Below are 19,075 nucleotides of genomic sequence, written 5' to 3'. Positions count from 1 at the left end.
TCAAAGCTATCAAGAGTAATATTTTTTTAAGCTAAAAATCACTATTGATAGAAGAAATGCAAATTAAAACAACTCTGAGGTATGTTAGTTTTTATGGTTGTGCTGAATATTTAATTTGTGGTTGCCAGGGATTTAATTTCTAAATTCCAAAATGAATTACTCAAGTAAATGGAATTTATGGTAGTTTTATTTTACAATAGGGGGAAGATAGTAAGGAAGAGAGAAAAGAGGGGAGAGAGAAAGAGACAGAGAGAGAGAGCTCTGGCTTCCTCTGAACCAGTTAGAAATTCTAAGGCACCAGTCAGGAGAAAGGAATCTCAAGATGATGGGCCTTTCTTGGAGGTTCACACCTCCAGAAAGGGCAAGGAAGGAAATCAACCTTTACATTCACCACAGTGACCATCTAAAAGGAAAGCAGTCTGAGGTCTCCTGCAGTAGCTCCTCCAGGGGTCCAGTTCCACAGCCAAGTGTCTTCACTCCAACTCTCAGTGATCTGTCTTCCAGTCCAGCTCTGAGTGACTGATCAATCCAACTCCAAGTGACTGAATCATGAGCCTGTGTGTCTCTGTTTCCAATATTTAAAGACCTTTTTCTCTTGTGTCACCTCCCCTAAATTTTACATCTACCAATCACAGCCAATGCTCCTCTCAAGGACTGCCCACTCTTTCACACGTGGGTCACAGACCTCCCACTCAATGTATGAAATGGGCGTTCATACCTTTTTGTGGTTAGTTCACGGCTTTTTGTAGTTAGTTCACGGCTTTTTGTAGTTAGTTCATACCTTTTTGTGGTTAAAATGGGTAGATCTACTTTAAATACTGGGTTTACACTTTGGGGATTAAAATCTAAAAATAGACAGGGGATTACAGTAATCTTTACAAGAAAAGAAGAGCTAAGTACCTTCATTGTTACAATCAGGGGAGAGCTAAATCCAATATTCACAGGTACCATCATTTTCCTATCAAGTTGGCTAATAGGAAAATCACAGAAAAGAAAAATGACAAATATTTGAAGGGATGTGGAAACATTGGGACACTAATTCACTGTTGGTGGAGTTGATCTAAACTTTTGGAGAGTAATTTGAAACTTTGCAGAAAGGACTATTAAACTGTGCAAACCCTCTGATCCAGTAATACCACCTCTAGGTTGTATCCCAAAAAAAGCAGAGAAAAAGGAAAGACACCTATATATACAAAAATATTTATAGCAATGCTTTTTGTGGTGGCAAAGAATTGGAAATGAGGGAATGCTGGTCATTTGGGGAATAGCTGAACAAGTTGTAGTATATGATTGTGATGGAATACTCTTATAAGAAATGACAAGCAGACAGTTTCAGAAAAATCCTGAGATGTCTTATATGAATTCATATAAAGTGAAATGAGCAGAATCAGATCATCATACACAGTAATAGCAATATTGTAAGAGAATCAACTCTGAATGACTTAGCTATTCTCAGCAATACAAAAATCTGAAACAAATCTGGAGGACATAATGAAAAATGCTAACTATCTATCTCCAGAGAAAAAAACTGATTGAGTCTCAATGCACATTGAAATGTATTTTTTCACTTTATTTTCTTGCTATTTTTATAATATGGCTAATATGTAAACATGTATAATTGATATCACATTTCTTACCTTCTCAATGAGTGAGAGAGACACTAGAGGGAGGGAGAGAATTTAGGACTCACATTTTAATTTTAAAAAAATTTTCCCATAGTTACATGATTCTGTTTTCCTCTGTCCCCTCTTCCTTCCCCACCCCTACCCCCCTGAGTTTATAAGCAATTTTCACTGGGTTATACATATATTATCATTCAAATTCTATTTCCATATTATTCATTTTTGTGAGAGAATAATCTTTTAAAACCAAAACACCAAATCATATACCCATATAAAGAAATGATAAATCATATGTTTTCTTCTGGATTTCTACTCCCACAGTTCTTTCTCTAGATGTGGATAGCATTCTTTCTCATAAGTCCCTCAGAATTGTCCTGGATCATTGCATTGCTGCTAGTAGAAAAGTCAATTACATTTCATTGTCTCACAATGTTTCATTTACTGTGAATAATGTTCTCCTAGTTATGCCTGTTTCACCGTGCATCAAGAACTTACATTTTAAAAAAGAAAATATTAAATAAACACAGACTATTTTTAAAAAAGAAGAGAAAAAAGAGTAGTGCTAAATGTGCTTGATGTCTTGAATCAACTCAATGAGTTAGATCTCTGGTATTTCAGACCTTATTAAACATATTGTAGAAAAATCACATGAACAATGACAACTATGGAAAATATTTCATTAAAAAACATTATTTGACATTAGAGAAAACATATTTTTGAGAAATCTTAAAAATATGATGATTATAGAAAGCTTTCAGTCACAATATATTCCTAATTCATCATCAAAGAATTCAAACTGGAGAAAAATCCTTCTAAAGTAATCAGTGTAGGGAAGTCTTCAGGATGAAATAGTTTACTCAACATCAGAGAATTCATACTGAAGAGAAGTCCTTTGAACAAAAGGAGTATGGGAAAGCCTTGAACTATTATAGAATCCATGCTGGAAAAAAAAGTCTTGTATGTCATTAATAAGGGAAAGCCTCTACCAAAATGTTTTTTCATTAATTGCACGCCTTTTTCAACATCAGAAGAGTCATCCTGGTAAGAAATATTTTAAGTATAAGGAAAGTAGGAAAGTTAATAAGTGGAAAAGCTTATTAAGCCTCATAAAACTGAAGAAGAATCTTCTGAATCTAATTCATGTAGGAAACCTTCGTGATTGTCAGAGAATTCATGGTGGAGAAAATTCCCAAAGATAATGAGTATGGGGGAAACTTCAGTCACAAAGCATCTTTTATTCTTATCTGATAATGAATGCTGAAGAAAAAAACCTTTGAATATCATGAATGTGTGAAAGGTTTTAAGCCAAGGAGAAAATGAATATAAGAGAATTCATACTAAAAAGAAACCTCTTTGGTGTGTTGAAGAGCTCTCATCTGACACTAATTAGGACAGAATAGCAATATAAAAGACAAGGGAAAATCGCCCTATACAAAAAGTCTACAATCACCCACAGATTCATTCACTCCTAGTAGGAAAGGAAACATTCCTCAGATAATTTGTGAACCTCAGATTGTGTTTCATTTAAAGCACCCCAGTTCCATTTCCCAATAACTCTCTATCCCCTGTTGCTCTCTAGATCTGCCATTTCTCTTTGCATTCCTCTTTGTTGTTTGATTGTTATCCATTCGCTGCTTCTGTTTGCTAGTTCTCTCCAGTTTCTAAGACTTTTTCATCAAAGCAAGTGTGATCATTCTCTGTTAGTCTTTGTAGCCATAGCTATACTTTGGTAGCACAGAAAAGAACTCTTCCTGTCGAGATATTTTCCCTAGTTATCCTGACTTCCTATCGCAACCAGGAATTCCTTTGGGTTCATTTGATATTTAGGTTATTAAATTTCCTTAATGCTTCCTGGCAACTACTGTTGGTACAGCTAATGCAACAAACCCAAGGAGGCATTTAACAATTCTGGAGAAATCTGCATGGACCCAATCACCTTTGCTTTACATTCCTCCAGCTAGAGGTCTCCCTTAAAAATATGAATGATGACACATGTAAAACCCAGTTTGGAATTGCTCATTGGCTATGGGAGGGGGGTGAGAGGAGGTGAGAGAGAGAACATGAATCATATAACTGTGGAAAAATATTCTAAATTAATTAAATACAAATTTTAAAAATATCATGAATGTAAGAAGGTCATCAGCATTAACATATTTTAAAATCAAATTCCCTAGCCTGGTATTTAAAGCCCTTTACAATGTAGCACCAAATGCACTTTCCAGGCTTGTTTCATAAACTAGAACTGTATTTCCCTCTCTCTTTTCTCCCATTCCTTCATTTCTGGTGAGCAATTTTGGCATTCACATTAATGACTCCTCTTGACAACCTGATCTCCCACACTTTCCCACATTTCTCATCTCCATTAAACTCCTTCAGTCCAATTCAGCCACATATCTCTGTGATCATACCTCTATTACAATTGTACCAAATATAGAGTCCAATCAAGAAGCACATCTAATGTATATACTATGTGCTAGACACAGTACTATGCGGTAGAGCTATAGAGGCAAAATTGAGATTTTTCTGATCTCAAAGAGCTTCTGTTTGGTCAAGGAAGATAGCATGTGATAACTTGCATACATATACAAAAAATACATAGTAATGGAGGAGGTAATAACTGGGGAGTCAGGAAAAGCCTCTCAAAGTAAATGGCACTTGAGCTGAGCTTGAAGTGAACTATTGGTAACAAGAGGTAGAAAGGAGGAAGGATATTACTCCAGGCATGAAGAGAAACTGTGTAATGGCGTGGGAGTAGGAGATAGATGTGCATCAGGAATATCAAACATGAAATTTTTAATGGAATATAAAGTATATGAACTCTGGAAGTATAGGCTTGAATTGTTGTTTGTTCTTCCTTTCAAAGAGGACCAATGACATCATGGAGTGATATCTTGACTTATGCATGAACTAGATTTAAGGTAGGCAATTACATAAAGTCCTCAGCCTTATTCTTTCTTCCAGAGTCACTGCAGTCCAGTAGCAATACAAAAGTCAGGACAACTGGTGGTGGCTTCAGATGCAGTGGATAACTTTGGTGTCTTCAATGCCTGAGAAAGTTCTAAGTGCTCTACTGCACCCACTTCAGCCACCTTTATGACTTTAGAACAATTTTTTCTCATCTAACCATTCTGCTGGGATATGTCTTCACATGCTTAGATAGACATCCCATCAACTCATGGATGAGTTTGAGGTCTGTTGGTTACCCTCAACCTTGTTTGGTCCATCTGCCGGAGTGCTTTACCAGGGCATAGCCACGATGCATGCTACAGCTTCTTGGAGCGATAGGTAAGTGAAAGTTTGACACCAAAAGTAGATGAACAGTCCTGGAACAGCTTGGAAAGATCTCACACCAGAGACGTTATTCCTCCTTGAACACTCCATTCACCCTACAACCTTGAGTAAGGTTGTAAAGAATGATCAATGCCAAAGAGAAGTGTTCTCATTTCACCATAAAGGAAATGGTGAATCAGTGAAGTTTCTCTAACAAAGGAATGATATGGTTAGACTATAGGATATCTAGAAGCATTAATTTGGTGGCTATGTGGACAGATTAAAGGAGATCCTACCTGCAAAGACACCAATTGGGATTGCCAATAATCCAGTTGAGAAGTAATGCCTGGACTAAGGCGATTGAGATGTGAGACGAGAGCAGGTACATTCTTCTCTTATTCTTCTGTGATCCTTCTATGTTTCCTTCTCACTCACACTAAACCTGCTCTTTGTCTTAACTTCTCTTTACTTAACCAGTCCTTAACTTTTACTTTTTAAAAATTATTCCTAATGTAAGGAGAACTCAATAAAAATGAGCATTTCACATATAAATTAGAGAAGATAAAGATTATGTGTGAAACAATTTCTGTTGTATGCAGCTTATTTTCCTTTTTAAGAACACAGTAACTTTAATATTACTTTTTAAATTGTCCTGTTTACCTGTTTTTCCTTCTGAATTTCCTTTTATTGGCTTCTACATTTTAAAAAAGCTTTTGAAAAACTTCTAATACTATTCTTTCTTTTATTTTTTCTTACTGGTGATGCTTTTGCTCATATTCTTCTAATTCCCCAAATACCCCCACCCCTCCCAAACCCACATCTGATGGGGAAAAAGGAAATGTAGACCACATCTATCAAATATACATAACCAAGAATTGCATATTAAGCATACTTTTTATCAGTCCTCTGGTAGAGCTTGACTATTTCCACAATTGAATTGCCCAAGTCTTCTGAAGTTGTTTTTTTTTTCCTTTATAATATTGTTATTGTGGAAATAGTTCACCTGATTTTACTTACTTTAGTCTTCATCCATTCATACAAGTCTTCTCAGAGTTTTCTGAAGCTGTCCCTTTTATCATTTCTTGTACTGAAAATATATTCAGTTACATTCATATGCCATAATTTGTTCATCCATTCCCCAATTGATGATCTCCCCCTAAATTTCCATTTCTAATTCTAAAGGCAACTAGATGTCCCAGTGGATACAGTGTTGGGCCCAGAGTTGGGAACACTTGAGTTCAAATCTTGCTTCAGTCACTTACTAGCTGTTGTGGTGATAAAATCTGTGGTAAAGAGAAATTGAGACACAAGAGTCCAAGCATAATCTATTTATTGGCAAGGCTAGCAGTTACTAATAATAGAGGTCAATGGTCCTTCAGTACCATCCAAGCATCTTTTCATACAGTTTGGTTTTATAAGTCTATTATATAGAATCTATTAGTGACAAATAAACTAAGACTATGATTGGCCAATCATTATAGTGACTTGCAGGAAGGATCTTTGAGAGTCTGTAGTGATAGGGGGAACACAGAGTTAGTCAATGTCTTCTGAACTATCCTTTGGAAAGTCCCCAACTCACTGTTCTCCTATTCCAGCAGAACTCAATCTGAAGAAAAATATCAATCATCCTTCATCTATCTTATTTATCTCCTTCAAGTGTCATTGCTATGAAATGCATTTATAGTCACCTAACAAGTATCATACTCCCAAAGCCAAACAAAAGACTTCTGAATCTAAATAGCCATGGGATATTTGTTACAATGATTATTGCTGTGATTACTAAAACTCTTAATTATTAATCAATCAATAATTAATTTAACATTGAGTGACCATGGTCAAGTCACTTAACTTCAACTTGCCTATTTCCTTATCTGTAAAATGGGGGCAATAATAGCATCTACCTTCCAGGGTTGTTGGGATGATCAAATGAAATATTATTTATAAAGCATTTAGCATAGGGCCTGACAGCAGGCACTGTATGAATGTTTATTCCCTTTCTTCATCCTGCCCCCACTTGAAACAGCAAGTCTAGCTATGTAGACAGTTTTGCATGTATGAGTTTTTTAATTTTTCTTTTATCTCCATAGATATTGTAGTGGTGTTAACACAGCTTTATCTTCCTTGTCTGGTATCCTTATCTGTCTTCACTTGTCTCTGCTTCACTTTGACTTTCAATATTAAATAGGATATTGGCTACTTTAGAATCTCTTTCCTCTCTAAGCTTCTTCTGCTTTTAAACTTTAATCTCCTAAGGATGACCTTAGACAAGTTGACTGATTACTCTGTGCCTCAGTTTTCTCTTCCATAAAAGAGGATATTGGATGAGATGACATCCAAGATTCCTTCGAGCTCTAGATCTCTTGAGCTTCCTGAATTGGGGGGTGGGGGGAGGGTGTCAATAGTCACACACCAGAAATTGTGTTTTTTTACTAAAAAGAAACCATTTTGTATTTTTTTAAAGTTATGTCACATTTATGCATTAGGAATAACAGTTTGGCAGCTGGAAGATGGATTGTCAAGGGGAAAGAATGGTGGCAGAGAGACAGATTAAGAAGCTATCATAGGGAGCAAAGATGGTGGTGGAATAACAGCAAAAGCCTGAAACTGCCCTGAATAACCTTCCAAACTGATCTTTAAGAAACACCTTCAAAGGACAGGAATCAAAACAAAATGAGTGAGGGGGCTCTCACATTGAACACAATGTGAAAGGTAGACAGAGAGAGTGGGTTTCCACAATAAAATGGGGATCCAGAAACAGAACTGCATATGGTAAAACACAGGCCTACCAACCCCACCCCTCCACCTACCTCACCAGAATCAGAACCAGGGTGTAGGCAACATTCATGATCCTGGGTCAGAGGCTATACCAACTAAATAGCACCTCAGATTCCCCTTAAAGCACCAGACCCATGGACACAGAGGTCCATAGCATGCTAGGTGTGCTCAAGCCTCTATGGCATCAAGGAGGATATCCCCAAGTCATACCAGAGAACCAGGGCATAGGCAGCACCTGGATCCCAAGTCAAGGGCTATACCAATCCAAGAATACCTCAGAAGAGAGAAACTTTCAAAGACACCCCAGGGCAGAATAACACAGTCTGCTTAATCCAGCAGAGAAGAGAGACTCAACAAATTTACATTCCATAGGTAAAAAAAAAATCCAAAAAAAACAAAAAGAAAGAAAACAAAAGGCTGAAAATATGAGTAAACAGAGAAAAAAGATAACTATTAAAAAGTTCTACAGGAATAAGAACAATCAGAGCTGGCAGAAGATGACTAGGTCCAAAGAAATCTAAGCAAAACCTCAAAAAAGTCTGAAGTTTAGAAGCAGCAAAAATCCAGACCTCTGTGAAAACCCTTCCACAGCAATCAAAAACAAAGTACTTTGAGGGGAAAAAAAACCAAATATAACAAGACAGACCCAGGGGACTCTCCTGCTTGATTCAAAATAAAAGGTTCACAGTGAAGGCTGAATTCTAGAGTTTAAGGAAAAAGGAAGAAGGAAAGTCCCAGGACCCTTCCCCTCCCCTTCCTTCTGTGCCAAGTGTCCAGAATTCACTGGAATCTGGGGCTGAGGACTTCAGCTCAGAGGCAGACCCTTGCTGCTACAACTGTGCCAGGCTCAGGGCTCTTACCACATCTAGCAAGGAGGCAGCTGGAGGAGGTACAGAGGGGAGGGGAACCTAGTTGCAGCCACTACTCTCCATCTTGGGCCTCTGCTTCTTAAGGTTTTGGCCTCAGAGCACATCTAGCTGCACAGATCAGCTCTACCCCCAGCTTAATCTAGTCTATCAATAGGGCAGATATGAAGCCTTCAGAGGGCAGGGAATCTCAATCTGCAACACCCTTTCCCCACCAACTACACTGAGAGCATTGGTAAGAACTTGCTGACTCAGATCCCAGGGAAAAGGCTGTAACCAAGATAGAATACCTTGATAACAGGGTGGGGAAGCACAGCTTCCTGCAGCCTCCACTTGTTCAAGTGGAGTTTTCAAGCCTCCACTTCACCTATACCTTCAGCTGCTGCTGACAGCTGGGGAAAGATCTGACCTCAGGGCTCATTAATTAATACTCCATCAGCCTAATCTAGTCAATCAGCAGAGCAGAGAAGAAGCCCCTTCAGGACAGAACAGCCCAAACCCATAGATCCAGCAAATAACCAGAGGATCAAGATTACAGCCAATGACTGGGGGGGGGGGGGGGGGGTTGAAGAAGGGGAAAAAAAATATGAGTAAACAACAGAAAAAGAAAAAAGAAGTTATAATCGACAGCTTCTATCCAGGTAATGAACAAAGAGCAAATGGAACAGAGGAAGACCAAGGAACACCAAGCAAAAACACAGAAAATCCAGCAAATTGGGCTCATGCTTTGGAAGAACTCAAAACACAATTCAAAAAAACAATTAAGAGATACTGAAGACAATTGGGGAAAGAACTTAAAAAGCAAAATGAAACAGAGGCACATGAACTAAAACAAGAAAATAGTGTCTTGAAAGTCAGAATTGACTAGCTTGAAAATGAGGCAAAGAAAGTGAAAGATGACCTCAAAAAAAAAAAAAACAGACCAGAAGGAGGATGACAAAAAAGCCAGGGATGAAATTCAGCCTTTGAAAATTAGAATCCAACAACTAGAATCAAATTAATTCACAAGGCAACAAGAGTATATAAAATAAAATTTTAAAAAATGAAAAAAAATTGAGGAAAACAAGAAATACCTCATTGATAAAACTATAGACTGGAAAAATAGATCCAAAAGAGACAATTTGAGAATTATTAGACTCCTGGAAAATCATGACAAAAGAAAAAGCCCAGAAATTATTCCATAGGAAATCATCCAAGAAAACTGCCCCAACATTCTTGAACAAAGGGGAAAATGGAGATTGAAAGAATCCACAGATCACCTCCTGCATTTAATCCCCAATTGGCAAACCCAGAAATGTTATAACCAAAATCAAGAACTGCCAGACCAAAGACAAGATACTACAAGCTGCTAAGAAAAAACCATTTAGATATCATGACCTGACTGCATTCACATGGAAGGACCAGAAGGCATGCAATATATTTTGGAAGGCAAGGGTACTGGGGCTACAACCAAGAATCACCAACCCATCAAAACTGACTATATTGTTTCAGGGGGAAGTATGGTCATTTAATAAAAGAGAAGCTTTCCAAGCATTCTTGAAGACAAGATTAGACTTAAACAGAACATTTGATGTCCAAAATTTAAGAGAACCACAAAAAGGTAAGTAAAAAGAATTTAAGGGCTTTAACAAGGTCAAATTGTTTATATACAAAGATACCTGTAACTCTTAAATAGTGAACATTATCATAGTAGTTAGAAGAAGTATACAAAGACAGAAGGTGTGGGACTAAGCTCTTTAGGATGATATGTAAAAAATTAGGGGGAAAAGAGGATTGTACTAAGAGAAATTGGAAGGAAGAAGGAAAATGGGGTAAACTATATCATGTAAAGAGGCATGTTGGTGGGCTGGAGAATACTATCACAGGGAGGGAAGGATGAGAGTAGAAATGGATAATACTTAAACCTTACTATCATTGGAATTTGTTCAGAGAGGGAAGAACAGCCAGATTAATTGGAGTATAGAATCTTATCTTACCTAATAGAGACGTAGAAGGGGGTATAAGGAAGGGGGGAGGTGAGTGATATAAAGGAGGAAAAAGTGTGGTGGTGGGAGGTGATTAAAAGACCCTATAGAGAAGTAGGAGGGAAATAAGAAGGGAAGTGTGTTTGGAAGGGGATTAAAATAAGGGAGGGGGAAAGAGGAGTGAGTATAAGCAAAACACTGGTGGTGGAGGGAAAGAGAAAAGAGAAAGGGCAGGATTAAAAGAGGTAATCAAGATGGAGGGGAATACATTGATGGTAATTATAACTGTGAATGTGAATGGGATAAACTCACCCATAAAAGAGAAGCAGATAGCAGAGTAAATCAAAAACCAGAGCCCTGCCATATGTTGTTTACAAGAAATACATTTGAGACAGGTAGAAACATAGAAAGTAAAGGTAAGAGGTTTGAATAGAATCTATTGGACTTCAACTGAGAAAAAAATGGTAGGAATAGCAATCATGATTTCAGACAAAGCTAAAGGAAAAATAGATTTGATTAAAGGTGGTATAGACAATACAGAAATATCAGTACTCAACATATATGCATCAAATGGTTTAGCATCTAACTTTCTAAAGGAGAAACTAAAGGAGTTCAAGGAGGAAATAGATAGTAAAACTATACTAGTGGGGGAACTTCAATCTTTCCCTATCAGAACTAGATAAATTAAACCAAAAAATAAAGAAGAAAGAAGGTAAGTAATGAAATTTTAGAAAAAGTAGAGTTAATAGATATCTAGAGAAGATTGAATAGGGATAAAAAGGAATATACCTTCTTTTCAGTAGCACATGGTACATAAACGAAGATTGACCATGTACTAGGACAAAAAAAAATCACAAACACAGAAAAGCAGAAATAATAAATGCAACTTTTTCAGATCACGTGATAAAAAATTATAATTAATAAGGGTTCATGGAGAGGCAAATTAAAATATAATTAGAAACTAAGTTCGAAACAAGAACACTTGTGAGACCCAGTGGAATTGCGCATCGGCTATGGGATAGGTGGGGGGTTGGGGAGAGAAAATGATCTTTGTCTCCAATGAATAATGCTCAGAAATGACCAAATAAAATAATGTTAAAAAAAAGAAACTAAATGATATAATTCTTCAAAAATGGTGGGTCAAGGAACAAAGTATAGAAACAATCACTGATTTCACTGAAGAAAATTATAATGAGGAGACAACATATCAAAATTTATGGGATACAGCTGAAGCAGTAATCCAGAGGAAATTTATATCCCTGAATACTGATAGCAAAAAAATAGAAAAAAAGGAGATCAATGAATTGGACTTTCAACTAAAAAGAACTAGAAAAAAATTTAAAAATCCCCAGATACAGACTAAAGTGGAAATAATAAAGACCAAAGGAGATATTGATAAAATGGAAAGTAAAGCAATTATTGAACTAATAAATAAGACGAGAAATTTGTTCTTTGGAGAAAAAGACAAATAAAATAGATAAAGTATTGGTTAATTTGAGTTTTTAAAAAAAGAAAGAAGAGAATAAAATTACCAGTATCAAAAATAAAAGGAGTAAATTCATCTCTAATGAAGAGGAAATTAAGAAAATTATTAGGAACTATTTTGCCCAATTATATGACAATAAATATGACAATCTAGGTAAAATAGGTAACTATTTACAAAAATATAAATCACTTGGAATAACAAAAGAAGAAATATAATACTTAAATAATCCCACTTCTGAAAAAGAAATTGAGTAAGCCACCAATGAGCTCCCTAAAAAAAAAGCTCCAGGGCCAGATGGATTCACAAGTGGCTTCTATCAAACATGTAAAGAACAACTAATCCCAATATTATACAAGCTATTTGACAAAATAATCAAAGAAGGTGCCTTATCAGATTATTTTCATGAAATAAATATGGTACTGATACCTAAGCCAGCTAGACCAAAAACAAAGAAAGAAAAATTATAGACCAATCTCTTTAATGAACATATATGCAAAAATCATAAATAAAATACTAGCAAAGAGACTACAAGTCATCACAAGGATTATTTGCTATGACCAGGTGGGATTTATGCCAGGAATGCAAGGATGGTTTAATATTAGGAAAACTATCAGCAAAATTGACCATATCAATCATCAAACTAACAGAAATCAATGACTATCTCAATAGATACAGGAAAAAGCCTTTGACAGAATAAAACATCCATCCCTATTGAAAACACTTGAAAATATAGGAATAAAAGGACCTTTACTCAAAATAATAAATAGTATTCATTTAAAACCAGCAGCAAGTATCATCTGCAATGGGGATAAGTTAGAAGCCTTCACAATAAGATCAAGAGTGAAGCAAGGATGCATATTATCACCACTATTATTTAATATTGTACTATAAATGCTAACTGTAGCAATTAGAGAAGAAAAAGAAATTGAAGGGATTAAAGCAGGCAATGAGGAAAGTAAACTATCACTCTTTGCAAATGATATGATGATATACCTAGAAAATCATCCCAAAAGCTAGTTGGAATAATTAATAACTTCAGAAAAGTTGCAGGGTACAAAATAAGCCCACATAAATTGTCAGCATTTCTCTCTATTTCCAACAAAAATCAGCAGCAAGAGTTAGAAAGAGAAACTCCATTTAAAATCACTCTAGACAAAATAAAATATTTGGGAATCTGTCTGCCAAGACAAATGTAGGAATTATACCAACACAAATACAAAACACTTTTCACACAAATAAAACTAGATCTAAACAATTGGGAAAATATCAATTGCTCATGGGTAAGATAAACTAATATAATTTTAAAAATCCTACCTAAATTAATTTACTTATTCAGCACCATACCTATCAAACTACCCCCCCAAAAAAACACCTTTTTTTAATAGAATTAGAAAAATGATAAGAAAATTCATCTGGAAGAACAAAAGATCTAGAATATGAAGGGAACTAATGAAATAAAGCTTGAAGGATGGTGACCTAGTAGTACCAGATCTTAAACTGTAATATAAAGCATTGACCATCAAAACAATGTGCTACTGGCTAAGAGATAGAAGGGTGCATCAATGGAACAGACTAGGGGGAAATGATCTCAGCAATCTTGTGTTTGATAAACCCAAAGATCCAAGCTTTGGGGATAAGAACCCACTATTTGACAAAAACTGCTGGGAAAATTGGAAAATAGTATGACAAAAATTAGGTTTAGATCAATATCTTATACCCTATACCAAGATAAGTTCAAAATAGGTATATGATTTAAATATGAAGACTGATATTATAACTAAATTAGATGAACATAGGATAGTATACCTGTCAGATCTATGGGAAATGAAAGAATTTAAAACCAAGCAAGAGATAGAGAACATTACAAGATATAAAATTAATAATTTTGATGAAATTAAAAGTTTTTGTATTAAAAAAAAAAACCAATGCAACCAAAATTAGAAGTGAAGCAACAAACTGGGGGAAAATGTTATAACTTAACTCCCTGACAAAGGTCTAACTTCTGAAATATACAAAGAACTAAGTCAAATTTATAAGAAATCAAATCATTCCCCAACTGACAAATGGTCCAGGGATATGAATAGGCAATTTTCAGATGAAGAAATCAAAACTGTATCAATAATCATATAAAAAGTTCTAAATCCCTCCTGCTAAGAGAAATGCAGATCAAAACTACTATGTGGTGTTACCTTATACCTTATACCCCAGGAGTTTGGAATCTGGAGGAGGAGAAGATTCTGGCCAGTAGAGGAGTTGGTCTCTCTCTCAGTCTTGAGAAGCCAAAGGGAGAGGATGAAAAAAAGACTGTCCTGAGGGTTGCCCACTTTTCCTGCTGGTGACTGGAAATCCTTCCCCCCAACATTTCCCAATTGAAGGGATTTTCTGAAGAGAAACCTGAGCAGACTTTACCTCATCTCCTGTTGCCCAGGGGTGAATCAACCTGACTTTCTCTCAGGGGGCTCAGGCTGCCAATGCCAAACTTGAGGAAGGAGGAAAAGGGTTTTAGATAGAGACAGGGACCCATTTTCTCTACTTCCTTTCCCATTCATTCTTCCCTGCCCATTATTCCTTTTGTATTACCTGATTGAGTTGACATTAAAGGTTATCTGTGTGAGTGAAGAGATCAAGGGGAGACCCTTTGGTCTCGAGTAGTGGAGGGGGGACAAGAGGGACAAGAGCAAGTTGGGGAGAGCAGCTTTAGCTAAGGAAGGAAGGCAGAAGGGAAAAAGTCTTCAAACCTTCAAATCTTCAAACCCCCTCTCTTCTCTATGAGCCAACCCTAAACATCAGCTGTCTCCCCTGTACTCCACTTTATGAAGGAAGGTTCTCCATTCTTTCCCCCTCTCAATACTGGAAGATGGAATGCCGAAACAACCCCTATAATACAATGCATGCCTTTTGATCTAGCAATACCAACACTAGGTGTATCCCAAAGGGATTTTTTTTTTTAAACCCTTACCTTCCGTCTTGGAGTCAATACTGTGTATTGGCTCCAAGGCAGAAGAGTGGTAAGGGCTAGGCAATGGGGGTCAAGTGACTTGCCCAGGGTCACACAGCTAGGAAGTGGCTGAGGCCAGATTTGAACCTAGGACCTCCCGTCTCTAGGCCTGGTTCTCAATCCACTGAGCTACCCAGCTGCCCCCCCAAAGGGATTTTTAAAAAAACAAACAACTGGGCAAGGTCCCATATGTACAAAAATATTTATAGCTATATTCTGCAGTAGCAAAAAATTGGAAAATGAGGGGAAGTCCCTTAATTGGGGAATGGCTGAACAAAATGTGGTATATGATGGTGATGGAATACTATTGTGCTATAAGGAATGATGAATTGATGGATTTCTATAAGAATTGGAAAGACCTACATGAACTGATATGCAGTAAAATAAGCAGAACCAGGAGAACATTGTTTACAGAGACTATAACATTATGGGGACAATCAAATGTAGTTGACTTTGCATATAACAGCAATACAATGATCCAGGACAATTCTGTGGGACTTATGAGAAACAATGCTATCCATATCTAAAGAAAGAACTGTGGGAGTAGAAGTCCAGAAGAAAGCATGTGATTTATCCTTTGTTTATATGGGTAAGTGATTTGGGGTTTTGGTTTTAAAGGATTTCTCTTTTACAAAAATGAACAATATGGAAATGGATTTGAGTGATCATATATATAACATATATATATATATGTATACACATACAGACACACAGACACACAGAGACACACACACACACACACACACACACACACACACACACACATATATATATATATATATATATATATAAAACCCAGTGAAATTGCTTATCAATTCCAGGAGTGAGGGCAAGCTCAGTGCTCCTGTTCCCCTGGAAGGTGGTTCCTCTTTAGATGGGGAATAGAGACCCCTCTCTGGGAGGCAGGGCTGCCCTGTCCCCTGCTGTGGTCCCAGTGGGAGGCAAGAAACAGAGCTGCAAGGACCGGCTAGCTCTGCAGTTCACCTCATTATCAAGGATCTGGGAGAGATTCATTCTAGGCTGTTAGAACATCAACCAATTATTCAAGGAGAAACACGTTTCTTTGTGAAAGTATTTGAAGAGAAATGAGAAACAGGGGTTTTGAGAAGTGAGAGTTCTTGAGAATTCAAAGAATGTGATCCAGGAGACAAATGAACATATCCTTCCTAAATGTAGAGATGCAATGCATGACCTCTTGAGTCAGGCTCTCCAGAAATTGCAAGCAGCTACCCATTTAGTCCATAAACTTAAGCAAAGGAGCAGGATCAAAGAAAGCTCCATAATCACCACTTATTTATTAGTGAAAAACAGTCCATAACCCAATGGGAAGATTTCATGAAAGAGCAACACAACAAACAGGGTGCAATGGATGAAAAGCACAAAAAAAGTCACAGAATGCCTTAAAGAACAATATGCTGAGATGGAGAAAGATCTAGCAAAATTTTCATCTCTTTAAGAGCTTGAATAACAAAAAGAATACAAAAACTTTTCTTTCCCCTGTGCCAAAAAAAAAAAAAATCACCAGACTTATTTGTTCTCTGTTACAAGCTTAGCAATATGTTATATCAAAGAACTGATAATAAAGATAAAAACTTTTGCTAGAGGTCAGATTTAATGTTCATAATAAAAGGAAAATAGTTCTATATGCCTCTAACTTTAAGTGTTTCTGTACAACTATTTAGGTGGGGAAGTAGTAGGAAGAATGGAATGAATTGATTTTTAGACCCTTGGAAATTACAATCTATCCACGCTCACTGAAAAGATAAGAAAATGACAAATGTAGCAGAATTCTCAGGCTGTGAAAGATAATCTAATTCATTCTCATATATGTTAGTATTAGATTATTATACTTGTTTAGACAATAGTAGTAGTAGTCTCTCGGTGACCGAGAATGACTATTGTCTTTGTGCAGTTTCATCTACGATGTACCCTCATGTGGCTTTGGAGTCCAAAGGCTGAGGCACACAGTTTGTGGCACACGGGGCCTGGGACGCCAGTTGTTACGGGAGGTGCGGTTGTGGCCTGGTGTCGGCGTTCACGCGCAGCGGCGAGATGTCGATGTCGCTCATCTTCAAAGGTGGTGGCGGCATGGTTAATGTGGGTTCGCCAGCTGCTTCTGTCAGAGGCAGCGAGTTCTAGTTCCTTTGGTGTCATGCCAGCCCACTTCAAGTTGGACTTTAGCTGATCCTTGAATCTTTTCTTTGGTCGGCCTTGTTTCCTGAGTCCAGCTGACAGTCCACCATAGAATACCTGTCTTGGTATTCGCTGTGGGTCCATGCGGATGACATGTCCAGACCATCGTAGCTGGGTTCTGAGGACCAGGACTTCGATGCTGGTGGAGTTGGCTCTGTCGAGGACTTCCTGGTTGGTGATTCGGTCCTGCCATCGGATCCTCATGATTGAACGGAGGGAGCGTTGGTGGAATTGCTCCAGCTGTTTCATGTGCTTCCGGTACAGTGTCCATGTCTCACAACCGTACAGGAGCGAGCTGAGGACCACTGCGTTGTACACTTTGAGCTTCGTCGCAGTGCTCACACCGCTGTGTTGGAGGACTTTGGAGCGCAGCCGCCCGAGTGCCTGGCTGGCCTTTTGGATCCTGGCATTGATCTCGTGGTCTAGGGACCCATCGTTGGCGATGGTGCTGCCCAGGTACTTGAAAGTGTTGACGTTAGAAAGCTGCGTGCTGTCGATTGTAATGCACGGCTGGTTAGTTGGCCTCCCTGGTGCAGGTTGGAACAGCACCTCTGTTTTGCTGAGGTGGCCTCAAACAGTTTTGTTGCGGTGGAGAACCTGTCCACAATGGTTTGGAGATGATTTTCTTGGTGGGCCATGAGAGCACAGTCATCTGCAAAGAGAGCTTCCAGGATGAGTCTCTCTGTTGTCTTTGTTTTTGCAGTCAGGCGGTGAAGGTCGAATAGTGAGCCATCCAGCAGGTATTTGATGTAGACGCCCAGGTCTAGATCCACCACAGCATGTCATAATACTTGGGTGAAAAATAGGTTGAATAGTACCGGAGCGAGGACACAGCCTTGTTTCACGCCATTGGAGATGTTGAAGCGATCAGAAGTCTCTCCACCAGATAGGACTTCCCCTGTCATGTCGACATGAAAGAGCTGGATCAGTTTGACGAATTTTGCTGGGCAACCGAGCTTGCTGAGGATCACCCACAATGCGTCCCTGTTCACTGTGTCGAACACCTTCATCAGGTCTATGAAGACAATGTAGAGACTCAGGTTCTGCTCAAGGCATTTTTCCTGCATTTGCCTCACCGTGAAGACCATGTCGATGGTGCTGCGATATGGTCGGAAGCCACATTGTGATTCAGGCAGGTTCTGCTCTGAAACAGATGACAGGAGTCTGTTGAGTATAACACGGGAGAGGATCTTTCAGGAAGTGGAGAGTAGTGAGATGCCTCTGTAGTTGTCACAGGCTGCTCGTGAGCCTTTGTTCTTGTATAGGGCTACGATGGAGGCATCTCTGAGTTCTGGGAGCACGTCTTCCTCTTCCCATATGCTGGTCAGCACTATGTGGAATGCCTGGAGCGCCTTTCCATTTAAGGCCTTGTACACCTCGGTTGGGATCCTGTCTTTACCAGGTGCCTTGCCTGCATTCATTTGTTTAATGGCTTTTTAAATTTAAATTTAAATTTTTAAAAATGTTTAGACAATATATTCAACTAATTACCAGTCATCCCCAGACTATAGTAGGGGAATGCATATTGTTCTTGTGTGAATAATGTTCACAAACTACCACAAACTACTATATTTGAAAAAAAGCTTGGATTAAAGAATTGAAAATCAAAATATTTTCAGCAACAGCAGTGACGTCTGTCACATCCACTTCCAGCACAGGGATGAGGACATTCAGTACTGGGCTGGGTGGTATGGCCCTGAGTCACCAACAGCAGCATCACCATTGGCCCCAGGTGACGAGGGAGCTCAGGCCTGCAGAAAAGGCAGGTCAATGTAGCAAAAATGTAGCAAAAAACTGCCTAAAGGGTATTAGTGTAAACTGCAGTCACATCATGACCACATATTCTTGGGGACTAAGACAGCAAAATTATCTCTTACAAAGACCAATGGCCATTTACAATG

General features: G+C 38.0%; 1 pseudogene; it reads left to right on the top strand.

Moving 5' to 3' along the window:
- Window positions 1-4,797: 4,797 nt before the first annotated feature.
- Window positions 4,798-16,483, top strand: LOC100616905 (biogenesis of lysosome-related organelles complex 1 subunit 5-like; annotated as a pseudogene).
- The last annotated feature ends 2,592 nt before the right edge of the window (window positions 16,484-19,075 follow it).

This window comes from Monodelphis domestica, chromosome 6, assembly GCF_027887165.1.
Source record: "Monodelphis domestica isolate mMonDom1 chromosome 6, mMonDom1.pri, whole genome shotgun sequence".
In the NCBI taxonomy this organism is placed as follows: domain Eukaryota; kingdom Metazoa; phylum Chordata; class Mammalia; order Didelphimorphia; family Didelphidae; genus Monodelphis; species Monodelphis domestica.
The sequence above is the reverse complement of the archived record's forward strand: the minus strand, read 5'-3'. Positions and strand labels throughout refer to the sequence as shown.